Raw genomic sequence first — 20,265 nt, 5'->3', positions numbered from 1 at the left:
CGCATGCATGCACACAAAATACATGCGGACACACATGCACATATATACCCACATATAATACACACAATACATACACATATATGCACACACATACCATACACATGCACACAGTAGCACATACACACATACACACACAGAGAATATTTATACCTGACATTTAATAAATACCCAGTGAATGTTTGTTTGCAATACTGGGATCATGTTGAAGATGCTTTTCTAAGAAAAAAATGCATAGAAACGTTGTTTCCAAAGAATGATAATGGAGAAAAGCAGGTTAATTTGTTGGAACAAGAGGAGTTAGGAGCTCAGCTCTGGCTGAGTGTCTGTCTCCTCGAAATAGTTATCTTTCAAGAGAGGTAGTTTCTCATTCCTCTCCAATGAAAATAAGTTCCTCTTGGTGGTTAAGAGATATGCAAATAATGAAGTAGTTGCCTGGTAACCAAAAGGTTGGAGGTTTGAACCACCCAGAACGGGGCAGAAGGAACGCCTGGTGACCTGCTCCTCAGAGGTCACAGCCTTGCAAACCTTCTGGGTTGCTTGAGACTGAAGCACCTGTAGCAACCAGCAGACAGTGTCCGCCCAACAGCCACTGGCTGGTGTGGTTTGGGATCAGAGGACAGAAACTGGAACCCGGCCCTTTCCTGACTGGTTTTATGATAGTAGCACATTAGCTAACCTCATCCAGCCTCAGGGGCTGTATCTATTTAATAGGAACAGTAGCTTTCTTTCAAAGACTATCTGACACTGTGTGGTTTAGCCTGGCTCAGAATACCCAAACCAAGCAATTCCCATCGATTCAAATTCCAACTCATAGTGACTGCGAGCAGCCCTACTAGACAGAGTAGAACCACTCCCCCCCCCCCCCCAGGGTTCCCAGAGCGATTACCACATCCTTCCCCAAGGGAGCAGCTGGGGAGCTAGAACTGCTGCCCTTGAGTGTTTCACCACTGTGCCACCAGGACTCCTGGCTCAAAATAAACACTTAAAATGTATATGCTCTGTTCCTAACAGAAAGATGGCTGTGAGTCCACCAAGAGGTACCTCCTAAAAAAGGCTTGATAGAAGACCCCAACAAACCAAAACACATATTGTGGAGAATGAGGGAGGCTGGACAGAGACCCCAAACCCTCTGTAGATCATAGGACATCCCTCCCAGAAGGGTCACAAGGAACGGATGAGTCAGCCAGGGCTCAGTGTAGCGCCGACAAAACACACAATATCCCTTTGGTTCTTTGAGGCTTCCTCACCCCCACTATCATGACCCCAGGCCTGCCTTTCAGTTCTGGCTAGACCGGCGCATGTACAGTGGTACAGATAAGAACTCATAGCACACAGAATCCATGTCAGATAAACTCCTCAGGAACAGAAATGGGAGTAGCGATATGGAGGAGGGGTGCTGAAGGGGGGAAGCAGAGGAGGAAGGGGAACCATTCGAAGTGATGGATGCATAATTCGTGCCCCTCCCCCACCCCAGGGGGATGTACAACAGAAATGTGGGTGAAGGGCAGAGACAGCAGTCGATGTAAGATATGAAAGCAATAATAATTTATAACTTATCAAGGGATCATGAGGGTTTGGTGGGGGCGGAGGAAAGGGAAGGAAAAAAGAGGAGCTGATATTAAGGGCTCAACTAGAAAGTAAATGTTTAGAAAATGATGGCAACATATGTACAAATATGCTTGATACAATTGATATATGGAATGTTATAAGATATATGGAATGTTAGAAGAGCCCCCAATAAAAATGATTTTTAAAAAACAAATAAAAGGAATTCCTAAAATAAAACAAAGTAAATCGATTTAGCAAAATACATAACAATTGAATTGAATGTAAAAGGCCTGGTGATGTCGTCTGTAAAGATCGCAGTCACTAAAAGCCCCCGGCGCAGTTCTACTCCGATGCACATGGGGTTGTCAAGACATGGCGCTGACTCACTCACACTCGCTGCAATTGAGCTCATTACAACTCACGCTGACTGTGGTAGTAGTGTGATTGTCTCTTTAAGGATTAAGTGTGTATGGGGTGGAGTCTAGCCTGTCAATCGGGTCATTGCCAATGAGGATTCTGTGTGGGCATAGCCTTCCCCTAAGGATTCTGGGAATTCTAGTATTTCCTCCTTGGAGGTGGGAGACTCTGCTTACACCCTGGGAGACATAGCTGGTGACAAGACATATGGACCCACCCTATGATACAGAGACCCCTGCCAGCGCTGAGATGTTTCCAATGCCACTGGATCCAAGGACTTTCTACCCACTGGCCCACTGGCCACTTTCTACCCACTGGCCTGTGATCTTTTACATTCTGTGTCATTGCATGTGTTTTGTGAGTCTGAAGAGGACTTTGCATATTGGTATCAGACATATGCATCAGACTTATGGAGTTGATCTGGACTGGGATGTTTTCTCAATATTCAGTTGCTCTTGTATATAAATCTCTTTCTTATACACATATGTGTGTCCATGGATTTATTTCTCTAGTCTACCCAGACTAACACAGTGACCTCGTAGGACAGGCAGAACGGCCCCTGTGGGTTTCTGAGAATAGAACTCTCTCTGGGAGTCAAAAGCCTCATCTTTCTTCCAGGGAGAGGATGCTAGTCTCAAATTGCTGACCTTGTAGGTAGCAGCTCAAAGCATGACCCACTACGCCACCAGAGCTTAAAGTAAAGTTAACCACACTGAGTTATCATGTATATGAAGACTGGTGGGGAATAGGTGTTTTCTTACCAAGACGATCTATAATTACGGGAATGAGATTCTTTTTTTTCTTTTTTAACATTTTATGAGGGGCTCATACAACTCTTATCACAATCCATACATATACATACATCAATTGTATAAAGCACATTTGTACATTCTTTGCCCTAAACATTTTCAAAGCATTTGCTCTCCACTTAAGCCCTTTGCATCAGGTCCTCTTTTTTCCTCTCCGTCCCTGCTCCCCACTCCCTCATGAGCCCTTGATAATTTATAAATTATTATTTTGTCATATCTTGCCCTATCCGGCATCTCCCTTCACCCCCTTTTCTGTTGTCCGTCCCCCAGGGAGGAGGTCACATGTAGATCCTTGTAATTGGTTCCCACTTTCCAACCCACTCACCCTCTACTCTCCCAGTATCGCCCCTCACACCCCTGGTCCTGAAGGGATCACCCACCCTGGATTCCCTGTGCCTCCAGCTCCTATCTGCAACAGTGTACAACCTCTGCTCTATCCATACTTGCAAGGTAGTGTGTGTGTGTGTAGGAGGGGGGGGGGCGAGGAGGAAGCATTTAGGAACTGGAAGAAAGCTGTATTCTTCATCGGTGCTACATCGCACCCTGACTGACTCATCTCCTCCCCTAAACCCCTCTGTGAGGGGATCTCCAGTGGCCGACTAATGGGCTTTGGGTCTCCACTCTGCACTTCCCCCTTCATTCACTATGGTAAGTTTGGTTTTTTTTTTTTTTATGATGCCTTATACCTGATCCCTTTGACACCTCGTGATCGCACAGGCTGGTGTGCTTCTTCCATGTGGGCTTTGTTGCTTCTGAGCTAGATGGCCACTTGTTTATCTTCAAGCCTTTAAGACCACAGATGCTAGCTCTTTTGATAGCCGGGCACCATCAGCTTTCTTCACCACATTTACTTGTTCACCCGCTTTGGCTTCAGCAGTTGTGTCGGGAGGGTGAGCATCATAGAGTTCCAGTTTAATAGAAGAAAGTATTCATGCATTGAGGGAGTGCTTGAGTAGAGGCCCAAGGTCCTTCCGCCACCTTAATACTAAATCTATAAATATAGACACATAGATCTATTTCCCCATCCTCATATATATATTTGCATGTACATGTCTTTGTCTAGACCTCTATAAATGCCCTTTGACTCCTAGCTCTTTCCTCTATTTCCCTTGACTTTCCTCCTGCCCTACGACCATGCTCCGTCCCCACCTGGGTTATAGCTATACCTCTTCTTTATGTTACCTTACCCTTGATCATTCCCTACCAGGCCTGCCCCTCACCACCAATTTGGATCCCATGTTGTTCCCTTGTCCCTGGGTTAGTTAACAGCACTTCCTTACCCCTCACCTCCCCCTATCCCAAGTCCCCCCAGAACTGTCGGTCCCATTGTTAATTCATCCAGATAGTTCATCCAGCCTGTCTTATTTAGACAGACCTGTGGAGGTAATAACATGCACAAAAACAAGACAGAGCAAAACCAAGCAACAGTATACATTCCTCTGGCATCTTTTGGATTCTGCTTGAGGAGTGTGGTCAGGACATTTTAATCTATCGCTGCTTTGGAGCGAAAGGGACCACGGAAATTTTCATGAAAACACCGACACAATGAGAATCAAAATCAGGTCTTCTGCAATAGAAAGCAGTCCCTGTGCTCACCGGGCTACAAAACCTTTAGTGTGTGCTTGTGAACATCATGATCATCTCCAGCTCCACTGAGAACTAACCAAGAAAAGGAAAAGATGTTTAAAGTTCAAGGGTAAGTTCGCTCAGAAATTTGTCTCCAGACTTGGAGAACATTGCCATTTTTTTCAAAACGGCCCACAAAGAGAGGCTGGGTCCTGGTAGTAAACGACTCAGCATCCCCAGATTCTCAAGGATCCTGTGAGAGAGCAAGTGGCGGCACCACCTGTGCTTTGCAGCTATTGAAATATACTCACATGCGCACTCAACAGAGAGATAAGGCAACGACAAGTAGCTACTCCAGTTCCTCTCTACCCCTGGTAAGGAGCAGTGACCAGTGAGCCGAGCAGTCGTGCCAGCCAAGTGGCAGGATGCCTGGCAGCTGGGCTGAATGGGCATGGCCATCTCCAGGAAGACCTGAAGCAGAAGAAGGAGAAGAGGATGGCTGAGTGGATTGACAGGCACTACCCAGGGCTTCCAGAAGTGCTAGAGCGCAGGTCCTTACAGGAGTCTGGGTTCCTAGATCAGCAAGTAAGATCAGAGACAGCAAAGGACAAGTTCAAGTAGTAAAATGGCACTCTTGAAGAAAAAGTCTGTTCGGAAGCTACTTCTTCAGGTCACAGAGCATGTACAGAAAAAAGATCATACTAGGAGAGATTAAGAACATCTTGGCTAGAAGCACAGAGGCAAGGAAGGAAGGAAGGGGCTGTCTGGGGTGTGTCTACTGCGGGGAGGAGTCCTTTCCAATGGTCTGCTCCGTGAGCGGGCCCTCTGGGTTCTCAGAGAGCACAGAGTTTCCAAAGCGCAGAGAAGGTAAGCCCCATGCTCCACAGGCAGGCAAGTGCCCCTCGGTGTAGCAAATGGGAGAATACCTTCTAGTAAATCCTTCTTAAACGCAGGCTGGTTTCTCCTGGCACTTTTCACTCTCCTCAAGGCCCAAGAAAAGCGCTACTGTCTAATGTTGATTAACTCGGTCATTTGATTTCCTCGTGCCTCCAGTGGGCAAGCGTTCCCATCCAGTCATCTGTTTCTCAGCTGAACTTCTTTGGCTCTGGAATAAGAAAAGAGTGTCATTTCTGTGTGAGTAGCATCGTGTGTGCTGTGTGGTGCAAATGACAGCTAGCTGGCAGTTAGGAGACCTGGGTGCTTCGCCCAGCTTTGCAGCCCCTAGCTGGGGGGCTTCTGAACAAGTCACTCCATCCTTCTGGGCCTCTGTTGCTTCATCCACACAATCCAAGAGGATCTCTGCAAAGTCCAAAGTCACTGCCACCACGTCTCTGCCAACTCCTCACAATCCCATTAGACAGAATTGAACTGCCCCTGTGGGTTTCCAAGACTAGCGCTTCATGGGTGTAAATGCCTTTCTCCTGAGCAGGGTGGGCTGGTCTCAAATTGCTGACCTTGTGGTTAGTAGCCCGTGTGCAATCACTGTGTCACCAGTGCTCCTTGGGGTGGGGGAAGGAGAGGAAGGGAGGCGCAGGGGTTGGACAGATCAGTGATTTTCAAATTGCTTCTTTTTTTTTTTAAATTAAAATTTCATTTGAATGGGGCTCTTACAGCTCTTAAAATAATCCATACATCATTCGTATCAAGCACATTTGGATACATGTTGCCATCATTAATCATCACGAACTTTTGATGCTTTACAATTTCTTAGAAATTTTCACTTTTATCTAGGAATTCAAAATTCTGTCGATAAAGATTTTACAAAGTATTATTGCTTTGAATCTTTTAAAGATGTGGCCTTTTTTCCACTTCTTTAGTCAAATTGTTGTTTGTGCTTCTTCTTTTTAATTGATTAGTTTGTGCTTCTTCTTTTTAATTGATTAGGCTAATTGCTTATTTATGTATTTTGTTTTTCACCCAAGAACCCCTGTTTGGTTTTACTGATGAATTCTGCATTCTTTCATCTATTCTATAACACATTAATTTCTGCTTTTTATCTTAACCTTTTCTCTCCTTTTTTTCATTTTAAATAAATCATTTTATTGGGTGCTTTTACAGCTCTTATAACCATCCATACGCCAATTATATCAAGAACATTTGTACCTATGTTGCCATCATTTCTAAACATGTCCTTTCTATTTGAGTCCTTGGGATCAGCTTCTCTTTTTTCCCTTCCCTCCCCCACCTTCCCACCCTTGTGAACCCTGGATAATTTATAAATGTTGATTTCATAATTTACACCATCCGCTGTCTCCCTTCATCCACATTTCTGTTGCTCATCCCTGGGGTGGGGGTATAGTATGTCAATCATTTTGATCAGTTCCCCCCTTTTCCCTCATCTCTTCCCACCTTCCCCTACCCTCATGGTATCACTACTCTCATTATTGGTCCTGAGGGGTTTATCTGTCCTGGATTCTGTGTGTCTAGAGCTCTTATCTGTAGCAGTGTACATGCTGTGGTCTAGCCGGATTTGTAAGGTAGAATTGGGGTCATGATAGTGGCTGGGAGGAAACATTAAAGAACTAGAGGAATGTGTGTGTTTCATTGGTGCCATACTGCACCCTGTCACCCTTCTGTGAGGGGCTGTTCATCCGGTTGCTCTTGAAGCCCTAAACTTACATGATAGTGCCAGAGAAGCAGATAAAGGGGATCAAATGGATAACACTGGGGTCATTCCAGTTCAGTTTGATATAATGGAGTTCTTTGCCTAAAAAAAAAAAAACACACCAAAAAACCTCAAGAATTATCTAGAAGCAACCAGCCTGTCATGGTTCCAAGGCATTTTGGAGGATGGTTCTAAAGATAACTTAATGGCCCCAAACCTCAAGTGAGTACAATTTTGGATGGACTAAAAATAAAGAATGCGGGATGGATTTCCAGATTTCTTTTCAGAATGGTGCAGAGTGGGGAGAGTGCATTGGGGAAATGTCTTGAGAGTAGGGAATTAGTTTGTTTTTCTGCCAAGATTTATTACATAAGCGTGTTTTGTCCTTTGCTTCACCAGCCCCAGAGTGAGCACTGTCTCACTGGATATACATCTGTCTGCTTTTGGGGAGGATTCTGAGAGATTTTTCGAGGGTGCGACACATGGGTCCAGAACCTTCTCAGGAAGTCAGGGGGAGGGAAGGGCAAGTTCTCTCGGTTTCTTGTTTCCCCATATGGAACCACAGTCATATTGGGATTTTATTACACATTTTCTATTATGAATATGACAGTGACAGCCATTCCTACTACAAGTTCCATTTTAATTAATTAATTTATTTATTAAACATTTTATTAGGGGCTCATACAACTCTTATCACAATCCATACCTATACATACATCAATTGTATAAAGCACATCCATACATTCCCTGCCCCAATCATTCTCAAAGCATTTGCTCTCCACTTAAGCCCTTTGCATCAGGTCCTCTTTTTTTTTTCCCTCCCTCCCCGCTCCCCCCTCCCTCATGTGCCTTGGTAATTTATACATTGTTGTTTTGTCATATCTTGCCCTATCCGGAGTCTCCCTTCCCCCCCTTCTCTGCTGTCCATCTCCCAGGGAGGAGGTCACATGTGGATCCTTGTAATCAGTTCCCCCTTTCCAACCCACTCACCCTCCACTCTCCCATCATCGCCCCTCACACCCCTGGTCCTGAAGGTATCATCCACCCTGGATTCCCTGTGCCTCCAGCCCCCATATGCACCACTGTACAACCTCTGCCCTATCCAGTCCTGCAAGGTAGAATTCGGATCATGGTAGTTGTGGGGAGGAACTTCATCGGTACTACCTCGCACCCTGACTGACCCATCTCCTCTCCTAAACCCCTCTATGAGGGGATCACCAGTGGCCGACACTTGAGCCTTGGGTCTCCACTCTGCTCTTCCCCTTTCATTCAATATGGTATATTTATACACACACACACACACAAACACATATTCTTTGTTTTTTTTGCATGATGCCTTATACCTGGTCCCTTTGGCACCTCGTGATTGCACTGGCTGGTGTGCTTCTTCCATGTGGGCTTTTTTGCTTCTAAGCTAGATGGCCGCTTGTTCACCTTCAAGCCTTTAAGACCCCAGACACTATCTCTTTTGATAGCCGGGCACCATCAGCTTTCTTCGTCCCATTTGCTTATGCACCCGTTAGTTTTTGGTGATTGTATCATGGAGGTGTGCAGCCAATGATATGATTTTTTGTTCTTTGATGCCTGATAACTGATCCCTTCGGGAGCACTCGATCACACAGGCTGGTGTGTTCTTCCATGTGGGCTTTGTTGCTTCTGAGCTAGAAGGCCACTTGTTTATCTTCAAGTCTTTAAGACCCCAGTCACTATCTCTTTTGATAGCCGGGCACCATCAGCTTTCTTCACCACATTTACTTGCTCACCCACTTTGGCTTCAGCAGTTGTACTTTGGCTTCAGCAGTTGTGTCGGGAGAGTGAGCATCATAGAGTGCCAATTTAATAAAAGAAAGTATTCATGCATTGAGGGAGTGCTTGAGTAAAGGCCCAAGGTCCTTCCGCCACCTTAATACTAAACCTAAAAATGTAGACACTTAGATCTATTTCCCGATCCTCATATATATGTTTGCATGTACATGTCTTTGTCTAGACCTCCATAAATGCCCCTTGACTCCCAGCTCCTTCCTCCATCTCCCTTGGCTTTCCTCCTGCCCCACTACCATGCTCTGTCCCCACCTGGGCTACAGCTATACCTCTTCTCTACACAACCTTACCCTTGATCATTCCCCACCAAGCCTGCCACTCCCCCCTCACTACCATTTTGGGTCCCATGTTGTTCCCTTGTCCCTGTGTTTGTTAACACCACTTCCTTACCCCCTCTCCCTCCCCCACCCCAAGTCCCCCCCGAAACAGTCTGTCCCATTGTTTTTCCTCCAGATAGTTCATCCAGCCTGTCCTATTCAGACAGACCTGTGGAGACACTAACATGCACGAAAACAAGACAGAGGAAAACAAAGCAACAGTATACAACCAGACAATAAAAACAAACCCCTGACAAAGAACAAAACAAAACACTTCACAAAAGAAAAGATTGTTGTTCGTTCAAGGATCGTTTGTTGGCCTTTAGGAGTGTTTTCCAGTCCAGTCTGTTGGGGCACCATGCCCTGGCCCCAAAGTCCACTTTCAGCATTCCCTGGGGACCTTGCCACTCCATTCCCTTGCTGTTCCACTGCACTCCCCCAGTGCTTTGCCTCGGTGTGGTGGGATCAGGTCAGGTGCAATTCCCACACTGTGTCTCCAGTGCTTTCCCCTGTATCGCCCTTAGTCACTGAGGGGCATCATTTCTCATAGTGGGGCCAGCCATGTTGTTCTCTCTGTGGACAAGTTCCATTTTAAAAAAATCAAAAATATACTTTATAATTTTGTTGTCGAGAATACACTCAGCCCAGCATCCACCTGTTCAGCTATTGCTGTACATCCAATTAGCAATACTGGTTACAGTCTGTGACGTCGACAGCCATTTTCACCATGCACCTTGTCTGAGTTGTTCCTTCCCCACGAACATCAGCTCCTTGCCTCTTGCCCTGCCCTCACCTCAAGGTTCAGATCTAGCCTTTGGAGTTACTGTTGTCAGTTTGATCTCACATAGATGAACCTTCTGAGAACGCAATGCTCCAGACACTGCCTTTAAGAGAAGCTATTGTTTGATTTTAAGTAAAAGTCTGTGTGAGAGTTAATTTCAAGTGCCCATCCAGCCTTCATCCTCCGGAAGGTCTAGAGTCCCTTCCGATTTGAATGGCTGGTCTGCATTTTCCCTCCTTTCACCAGGATTCTGCTATGGACTCGTTGACCAACGTGTTCAGCCATGGGAGCCGGACATTGTTCTGGTCCCGGGGCAAAGGAGACGATTTTTCAGGGTGGGGATACAAGATGGCATAGCCATTAGACCCTTTCACAGGGGTCACCAGATTCCTAACAGTAACAAAATTACAGTGATGCAGTAGCAACGAAAATAATGTTATGGTTGGGAGGGTGTCACCACCACATGAGGACTTGTATTGAAGGGTCGCAGCATGAGGAAGCTTGGGAACCACTGCATTATATGAAGGAAAAGTGGTAAATCGTGTAGTGGCTCCTCAGAATAGTAGAACTAGAACTAGCCTATGACCCAGCAGTCCCATTCCTACGTATGAAAGACTTGAAAGCAGAGATTTGTCCCCAGTCTCTGCTGTGGCACTATCCACAACAGTCGAAAGGTGCGAACAAAGTAAGTGCCCCTCCCAGATGAAGGGACCAATCCCACGTGATGCACACATGCCACCGAATGCTCTGTTGCCTGTGAGAGAAGTGAAGACATGAGCATGGTTAGAGCTTGGAGACATTTTGCTTAGTAAAATAAGTAACTCACAAAAGGACAAATATTATACGACCTCCCTCATCTGAAAAAAAGATAAAGCCAACACATGTACATAGCCCAAAGGCAGTTGCTTATTGCTGAGTTTTAGTTGATGAAGATGGAATAAATCCTCCTTAGGGTTGTGCAGCTGATTAATGTCATTGCTGTCGGTAAGTTGCATTTAATCAACCCATAAACAGTTGAATGAGCAAAATGTGGGCGGTAGATATATTTATTTTCAACAGCAAACAAAAAAGGAAGAAAGAAAAAGGTAGCTGCTGAGGGTACTCCTGCTCAACTAAATGCCTTATGGGATTGGATTCTTTAAGTTGAGAGACTTAGGGTTACAATTTCATGGGCCATTCTGGTTAAGTTACCTAACTAGTTAGTTGCATAGTACCTACAGTCTCGAAAGCTTGCCAGCAGCCGAACATGGCACGGCCATTGATCTGTGTTTATTTACCTGTAGCAACAGAGGAAGCACGAAATTCATAATGGAGAGAGGAAATGGGTGACTAATTGCCTTCATGAACATGGTCTCCTTTGCCATGAGACCAGAAAAACGGAATGATATCTAGCTGATTGAATGATTACTGAACATTTTGGTCAAAGATTCAGTGGAAGAATCTTGATGAAAAGAAGCAAAATGCAGACTGGACTTGCAAATTCGAATGGACTCTGGACTCTCTGGAGGAGGAAGGCTGGATGTAGTCTTGAAATGAACTATTGCGTTGAGACCATCTTTAAACCACTGAAGTCTTCTTAGAACCGTGTGAACGTTCATTCTCTCTGAGGAAATGTCTATTCACTTCTTTTACAGTCTAATGGATGGATTACTTGTCTTTTTGTCCTTATGCACAAATAGTTAAAGAAAGTATGTAGGCAAGTGAATATCCCAAACCTCACTTGCTATCACTTTATGCTTTCAACAAGATGGACTGACACAATAGCTGCAATGATGGACTGACACAATAGCGGCAGCAACAGTTGTGAGGATGGTGTAGTGCCCGGCAGTGCTTTGTTCTATTGGGCAGAGTCACCGTGGGTTGAAATGTACTCAAGAGCAACAGCTCAGAAGAGCAGATGAATGTTCTGATAATAGACAGTAATAGGCAGTAAGAAAACAAGAGATCCTCAAAACTTGTTCCAGAGTCTGCGACTCTCAACTAATGAAATGGAAGAATAATACATGAGACATAAAATGAATTTTAGGAAATGATATATGAGAATCACAGTAAATGGAACTTTGTCGGGTTTTTTTCCAGATAGGCAAGCCTGAGGGTATCATAAAGACTGTGTTCAAGTGTATAAAAATATTTTGTGAATTTAATTTTCATGATAATTTCCTATATTCCTAAAAGAATAAAGACATGTACTTTATTTAGGAGAAGCAATCTTAATTTGTTAGTAGATGTGATTTGCTTTATTTTGGATACCGTATATACTTGTGTATAAGCCGAATTTTTCAGCACATTTTTAGTGCAGTTTTTGTGGTAAAATTAGGTGCTTTGGCTGATATTCGAGTTTGCTTATATATATGGTAATAAAGCACTAAAGTGCCAAAATAAGGTCATCCTCGAATCGCTTGCCATCTGACCATCTGTCTTAGATATTTTCCAATTAAAGGCAAAGACCTGAAGAAGAGGTCTTTATGATATTTATAGTTGTAATTGGAGATGAAAAGCAATGTGAGCTGGTAGAATTATTATCAGAATATCATATATAAAGCTGAAGAATCTTAAAGCAAGTCTATGAAAGCCAAAGTATGACCTTGAGTGCACACCACCTACATTCAGGGACCAACTCAAGAAAAGATTTGACATATTAAGCACTAAGGATAGAAGATTAGACAAGTTGTGGATTGACATCGTGGACACCATACATTAAGAAAGCAAACCAAAAATCCAAATCATAGCCATCGAATTGATGGTGCCCCTCTTGTGGGTTTCCAAGACCGAAAATCCGTACAGGAGTAGAAAGCCCCATCTTTCTCTCAAGGGTGGTTTCAAACCGCCACCCATGCGATCACAGCCCAATGTGTAACCACTGCACCACCAGGGCTCCACTGAGAAAGAAAAAGGTCCCTGAAAAGACAGCAAACAAAGAAAAGAATAGGTGTAAGAAGAGACACTGAAACTTTTTCTTGAACATGGAGTAGCTAAAGTGAATATAAGGAATGATTAAGCAAGAGATGAGCAGATGATCTCAAAGGGCAGTTTAAGAAGACAAAGTAAAGTCTTCTATATGCCAAGGAAACTATTAAATAGGCAAAGTGTTACAGTGAAATGTGCAAGTACAAAGCTGTGGAGTTAGAAAACTCAAAAGGAACAACACACTCAGGATTTCTCAAGCTGAAAACACTGAAGAAAAACGTCAGACCTTCAGTTGCTATATGGAACTATGGGTGAAATATTGATTGATGCAGGTAGCATCTAACGAAGATGGAATAAATACACAGTGACTATACCAAAAAGAATTAATGCTCAACCATTTAGGAGGTAGCCTATGGTTAAGAACCAAAGATAGGAAGGGAAGAAAGCATTGGCAAAAAACAAGACTCCAGAAATGGACAGAATAGCAACGGAAATGTTTCAACAATACCAGCGCGCATTCATCCTATTTTCCCCCCTGGAAATGTGGAATGGCCCCTGTGGGTTTCCAAGGCCATACATCTTGAGGAGAACAGAAGGCTTCATCTTTCTTCCTTGGAGAGGCTGGCGAGTCCGATCCGCTGCCCTCAGAGTTAGCAACCCAGCTCTTCCTCCACGATGCCCCCAGCACTCTTTGGTGTGGGGAGGCCGTTGGCCATTCTTTCCCAGATGATGCCCTGCATCGGCTCCCCCAGTGCCTTTTCTACGTCTCCCACGTGGGGAGGTCAGACTTGAAAAAGGCACTACAGAGAAGCAGGGACATTACCTTGTCAAGACTGTTCCTTCAGAGAATACACAGGCTTTGGGATCTGGTAATCATCTTTTAGAGCAACAAGGCTGGACCAGAAAGCCACACCACCAACTCATTTGTCTGTTGCAGAAAGGCTTTCTTTCCAGTGACTGGCATGCTTGTGTCTGTATGAGGCTGAAGTGGAGTGTGGGAATAGGTAGAAGATGAGGAATAGGTAGACGACTGGGGCCCTCTGACTGGAGAGGCAACGTGGGTTTGACTGTGTTGAACATCAGGATGAATCTCTTGTGAAGAGGTTTAGCTGTCTGCCCTGAAATGCTCACTGTACTGAAGGGTAGAGAGCTAAGTCCACTCAGAGACTCTTCTGAAAAAAGACCTGGCTGTCTGCTTCCACAGCTGTCGGAAGCCTACGGAGAACAATTATGCTCTGGCACACTGGGCTCACTCTAATTTGAATGGGGAACTGGTTGCTGGCCCTTGATGGAATCCCAAATGGGTTTTCTTCCTGGGGGCTTGAGCCAGCTCTTGGCGGTCCTGTGTACATACACTCCAATCCTGGATCAAAGTGTCTTGTCACAGAAGCATGATGAGAAGGTTTTAGGTAACCAGAGACTTAGATCAAGTTTGGGAAAGTTTTTAGTTCACTAACTCAATGGGCCACACCTACATCCTAGCTCTATGTCACTGGTAATAAGATCAGTGAACATGCCTCAGATACCATCTCCCTCTCCCCTGAATAGTGCTGCATGGATGAGACAATGTTGCCCCGTGAATTGTATTTTTAAATGCTGACTATACATACTCCTTGTCCCTTTTTAATGCCCTTTGTTTTCTTTAAAGTGCATAGATATTACACTAACTCCTAGTCAATCCAAAAACACTTGGGGATCTTATTTGTGCCACTCTCTTGGTGATGCTGGATAAGCTTTGGGCTGCTAACCTCAGGTCAGTGGTTCAAAGTTACCAGACAGTCCATGGAAGAAAGGTGAGGCTGTGTGCCCCTGTAAAGATTTGAAAGCCTAGGACATTCTATAGAGGGTTGATATGAGGCAGTGGGATAAGTGGCAACAGTATGTCTGAGGACAAGAGGACCAGAGTCTACTCAAACTGTGGAGCACCCACCAAGACCCAACCAGTCTGGAATGCCTCCCACGGTCGGATCTGATCAAGCGCTGCAGAAACACAGTGTTAATAATTGACGTTGTATTCCTTGGCATCCGATGTTCCTGGAAGGTTAACCTTTCCTTTGAACAAAAGCAAGAGTCCTGTTTCCCGAGGGCTGTCCCTCTCCCGGCCAGCCAGCACACGTAACACTGCTGAAGGGCCCGGGAAGGCAGCGGTTGTAGGACCCAGCTTACACCTGCCTTCCCTTCTCTCCTTTCCACCTCCTGGCTCTCTGTGATTGACCTTACTCTGACCTTGAAAAGGGAGATGGAAGGGGGTGGGGGGTGGTTTCAGAAGCCCAGTCCCCCAAACCTCTGCCGACTCTCGATTCTCAGATGACTCCCAAAGGAAAAGGACTCTGAAATGACTAAGCACGTTGGCATGGGCTTTTGTTTCTGTTGCTTGCTCTGTATTCTCTCGCTGCCAAGTCACTCTCTAGGTCTTTGAAACCCAGTGGGAAGGTTTCCTGTGAATTTGACTCCGGTCGATCTCTTGTGTGCTTTTGATTGTGCACTTACCCAGGGATCAGTCTCTGTACTGATCCACCCCTAGCTCATGAGTCCTCTTAATCCTCTGAAGCTTGGCAACCCACATCAAGTGTCCTGATTAAAAATGTGCTTTCTAAGAAAATGTTGTACCCTCATACAGTGGGAGAAGGGGCGGCTGGTAAATGGGCTACCCACAAGAGACCAACCTCCTTGTTAGAAAGCGATCCTATACTCTACACTAACCCTCAGTTCAGGTTTCAGGGCTCATCAACAGGGGGGACCCCTGTTGGAGCTTTGGGTGGAGCTCTCAGCTGATAACCAGAGTTGGCAGTTTGGCATCTCCACAAGAGAGCAATCTGGCAGTCTGTTTGCTAAGGATTATAGCCCTGGAAACCTGATGGGCTCCTTCTTGCCTGACCCATAGGGTCACCATGAGTCATGACCACAGGGAGTTTGGTTGGCTTTTTGGATTTTCTGATTATGAAACTCATAGCCCAAAGTATGGACCTCTATCTGATGTCTCTTATATTTGTCTTATTCAGATTCAATTCAGTAAATACACCCTGACCTATTGGATGTCTGGTCCATTGTGAAACCACTGAGGATCCAAAGGCAGTATATATTGAAGGCATGACATTGTCTGAGTGACTTGGGTGTGGTTTGGATCCAGAGTCTATGGTGTAGAACACTATGACCTCGTCCAGCCTCAGTGTGGTCATCTCCATAACATGTGGAACCTACTGCATGGAGGTGATCTGATGAATTGATGAGATCATGCCTGTGACCCTTCAGCACAATGTCTTTCCCCTCAACTCAGACACTGCCATCGAGTCCATTGTGACTCACAGTGCCCCTACAGGACAGCGCAGAACTGAGGCTGTCAGTCTTTATGGGAGCAGGTAGGCACCTTCCTGCCCAGGAGCACCTGATAAATTCAAACTGCTGACCTTGCCATTAGTAACCCAATTCACAACACACTCTGACACCTGGGCTGCTTCTCCAGCCCCTCCCTCATTAAAACTCACTGCCCTCCAGTCCATGGGACCCCCAGGAAACCTTTAATGAAGGATGATGCTCCTGTCGGGTGCCACTGAACTCCTTTTGCAATTCATGACAATCTCAGGTGACCAGTAGAACTCTGCCCTCAGAGGGTTTTGCAGCCTGTGGTCTTTGTGGAAGCGGATCACTAGGCTTTCCTCCCATGGAGCCACTGGGTGGCTTGGAACTGCTGGCCTCGCAGTTAGTTGTCGAGTGCTTAACGTTTTTTGCCACAGGGATCCATGAATAGCTACCACGATGATGGTGTAAATGCAGTTTCGTTAATGCAATTCATTAGGGAAGCGTCCGTGATGTCCCAGATGCTGCGGTGGGGACCCTGGGTGTGCACTGTTATACAGAGCAAGTATGATGGGTGTTCTCATGAAGTCTGCAACCCGATGGGTGATACTAAAGCCCCAAAGACAAACTCATTGCCATTGAGCCCAGGCTGACTCAGCACAACCCCATAGGACAGGGTAGGTCTGCCCTGGAGGCTGTGAACACTCTCCCTGGGGAGACAGTCTTATCTTTCTCCCGAAGAGCAGCTGGTGGTTTCCAACTGCTGACCTTGCACTTAGCAGCCCGACTCCTAACCATGACACCCAGTGGGTGATGTAATTGCTATAAAGCAATGAAACTGATAAATATATAATAACAAGTGAAAGGTACTCTGAAGAAAACCAACCTCTGCCTTAAACTCCTTGGGAAAACCACACAGAGAGAACCACGGAGCTTGTATGTGATGAAAGGGATTCAGAGCACTCTGTGAACTGCAGAGCGCAGCAGCGTCTCCATAGGAGAGTAAGAGAGAAAAGCTCGGGGGAAGGAAACACGTATGTCAGAAGAAATGTGTTTTCCATTCCATTATTGACTTGAAGTTGTGCTATAAAGTAGGAGTAAGCAGGAAAATTCCCTGGTTCAAATATTTTATTTTACAGATGAGAAAACTTAAGCATGGAGAATAACTTGCCTTCCGTCAGATGGTCCGTCACTGAAAGAGTCATTAAAATTCCAGGTGTGTTTCTAACATTTATTTGTATATCAATCTCTACTGGGCTATTAGCCGCAAGGTTAGCAGTTCAAAGCCACCAGCCACTCTGCCGGAGACAAATGAGGATTTTTTACTCCTGTAAAGATTTATAGTCTTAGAAACCTCAGGGGGTAGCCAGTCCTAAAGACAGAAATGACTTGATGGCAGTGAGCTTGAGCTTTGGAGATCAATACAGAGCTCTGACATATAGATCAGAACATATAGATTTTTAAAAGGATTTGATCAAGTATTATCAAGGTGCTGCCTTCTTCCATAAATAATAAAGGTTTTCTTCTCTAAAATACCTGGAAGGAAAGAAAAAGGTGTGGGGCTGTCTGAGAATCCTGTAAGTCCTTCAGCTGTTTAAACTTGAACGTGCTCCTAGCTCCCCCATCAAGGTGCTCTTTTCTCTGAGTGACTCTTCTCTTGACACGTGGGCTTGCATTAGGCTCATGTGCTCATTTCATCGAGCTCTGAGAGTCACTTCTCACAGGTGCAGAATTTGGGACAGCTCACTTTGCCTGCTAACTGGCCGCTCCACAAGACTCTGTGCTAACCTCCACAGTCCCGCATGCCAGCTTCCAGTCTGCAGGGTTCTCCCCGGGAAGGCTGAGACAGTGCCCTTGTCAGCACCCAGACTTGAGACAGACGGTGCAAGATTCCATTCAGCCCTGATGGAAGTGGCATGAACTCTGAGTTCGAGAGACCTAGATCTGGATTCTAGTTTGGCCACTGATTAGCTAAGTGGATTTGGACAAGTTCCTTAAAATCTAAGAAGGTTTCCACATGTGAAAACAATAATTTGGCTCTAACTTTCAGGGTTGGGAGGCACCTATAAATACATTAGTAGGTGGGAAGTCCTTCAAACATTCACTCGGTACCATAGAGTTGATTCTGATTCTCAGTAACCTTCTAGGACCCAGCAGAACTGCCTCTGTGGGTTCCCACGGCTGTAAATCTTTATGGGAGCAGAAAGCCTCATCTTTCTCCCTAGTCAGGCTGGTGAGTTCCTCCTCCTGACCTTGTGGTTGGCAGCCTAAAGCCTAACACACTTTACCACACAGGGTCTTTGTAAAGACCACAGAAGGATGCCACCTAGCCAGCGCCCACTCACAGAGCCCCATGTGTGTCGGAACGGGATTGTGCTCTGCAGGGTTTCAACGGATGCAGGTCACCAGGCTTTTCTTTGGGTTCACCTCTGGGTGGGCCTGTGCAGCCTGGGCCCTTCTATGACCCCCACACGTGTCCCTCCCCTGGCCCGAAGGAGTAGACCTCCTGAATCAAGAAGTGACTGCCGACCTTCTCGTTTGTTGTCAATTTCTGGATGGGACCACACAATTTTATGAGAACTCTCTCTGCTGAGAGAGGGAAATAAAGAATCGCTGAGAATAAGAGAGTCTTTTATATTAAGTGCAGCAGATTTTGTCTGATGATGAATCTGTTCGTGAAAATGGCAATTTGAACATCTGCGTGGCTAATCACACCTTTTGTTTCTGTAGTAGTCTAGCGTCTCCTGCTGTAATATTTCAGACCTAATTCCTCCTTCCAGGAAGCAGGAGTGGCATGGCATGCTGTTCCTTGTCTTTTTGCTGACCCCTTTGTTTCTTCATAAATCGGTCTGAGTCTGTCACCAGCCTGGCGTACATTGTGATTCATGATGGACGTCACCAGGGACTCTGAGAGCGTGTCATTAAGCAGGACCTCTCCGTAAAAGATGATTCCTCACCTGGGTGACCAGTCAACGGCCCCGCACCCTGGCTCTGAGTCTCGTGAGCTGGGAGGGCCACCCCGACACATTCATGGAAACTCACGTGGATATAAAATCATCTAACTACCGCATTGGAGTGAAAGAAAATCCCAAGGCCAAGGGTCAGGTCCCTTGGGTCCCAGTGTCAATTCTGTTGTCTAAGTTTGCTAAACTCCTTGACTTTCATTGCCTCTTCAGTATAGCAGGGGGCCTGACTTAGGACCAGAGCCAAAGACCATCTCAGTCTGAAAATCCTGTAATGCTACTTGGCAAGACGGAGGGGGTTTTAAATAAATCACGAGAGTTCCTTAAACTCATTCCTGTCTCTGTGCTCGGAAAGACTTTGACAATGGCAGAGTTGAGGTTCACGTCCACTTTACCATCTGCTCTGTCAAGGTGGCTGAGGACTGAGCTGCCCTGGCCGCTCTTGCCCTGTACCCTAGCCCTTTTCCTTCTGTCCGCAAGCCTCTTCTCATACAGGAACTTCATGGAGCTTCTGCTCTGACGGCACTGCCAAACCATGCCTCCCCAAGGAAGGCCTCTGCGCCGCCCCCCTCTCCACCCACCAGCTCCTTGCTGAAGAAGTCTGACTCATAGCTGCAACATAGCTTGTGGCACCCCCGGGCAAGGGTGCCGTCTAGACTGTGACCAGGCTGCTTCTCTAGCCTGCCTCTTATGGGTGTCACAACTGTGATGGCAGCCGCAATGGAATGCTCTTCATAGGTTAGAGAGCTGGGTTTGATATACTTTAGAGAATTCTTTAACTCAGAACTTTAATTTTCCCTTTAGTATATGTATTGTGTAACAGTTGAATCTAACAAATAATTATAATATTGTTTAGATTCTCTCAGTTTGCTCATCTCTGAGTGACTAGACAGCCTGGAAGTGCTGAACTTTTACTCTGGAAAACATATTCAGAATTCTGGCACTTTTTCTACCTCCTTTAGGAAAAAACTGAAAACAAACACTGAAGGGTTACACGGGGTTGACAAACAGCCTTTATCTCATCGGCTACGCCAGTTAGTTGCTTATGCTGAAAAGGGTCAGGAGACTGTGACTGAGCAACAGGAAGTGCCTAATGGACGAGCAATGCCTGCTCTGGGTGAGGAGCAGAGCTGGCCACATCCGGGAGCTTATGCCCCCTTCCTGGAAGATACCCTTGCCAGCTACTGCCCACCTCATCTAACTACTTGTACTGCGCAAGCTAGGCAGGATGCTC

This window comes from Tenrec ecaudatus, chromosome 8 (assembly GCF_050624435.1).
Source record: "Tenrec ecaudatus isolate mTenEca1 chromosome 8, mTenEca1.hap1, whole genome shotgun sequence".
Lineage (NCBI taxonomy): Eukaryota > Metazoa > Chordata > Mammalia > Afrosoricida > Tenrecidae > Tenrec > Tenrec ecaudatus.
This window is presented reverse-complemented; position numbering follows the sequence as displayed.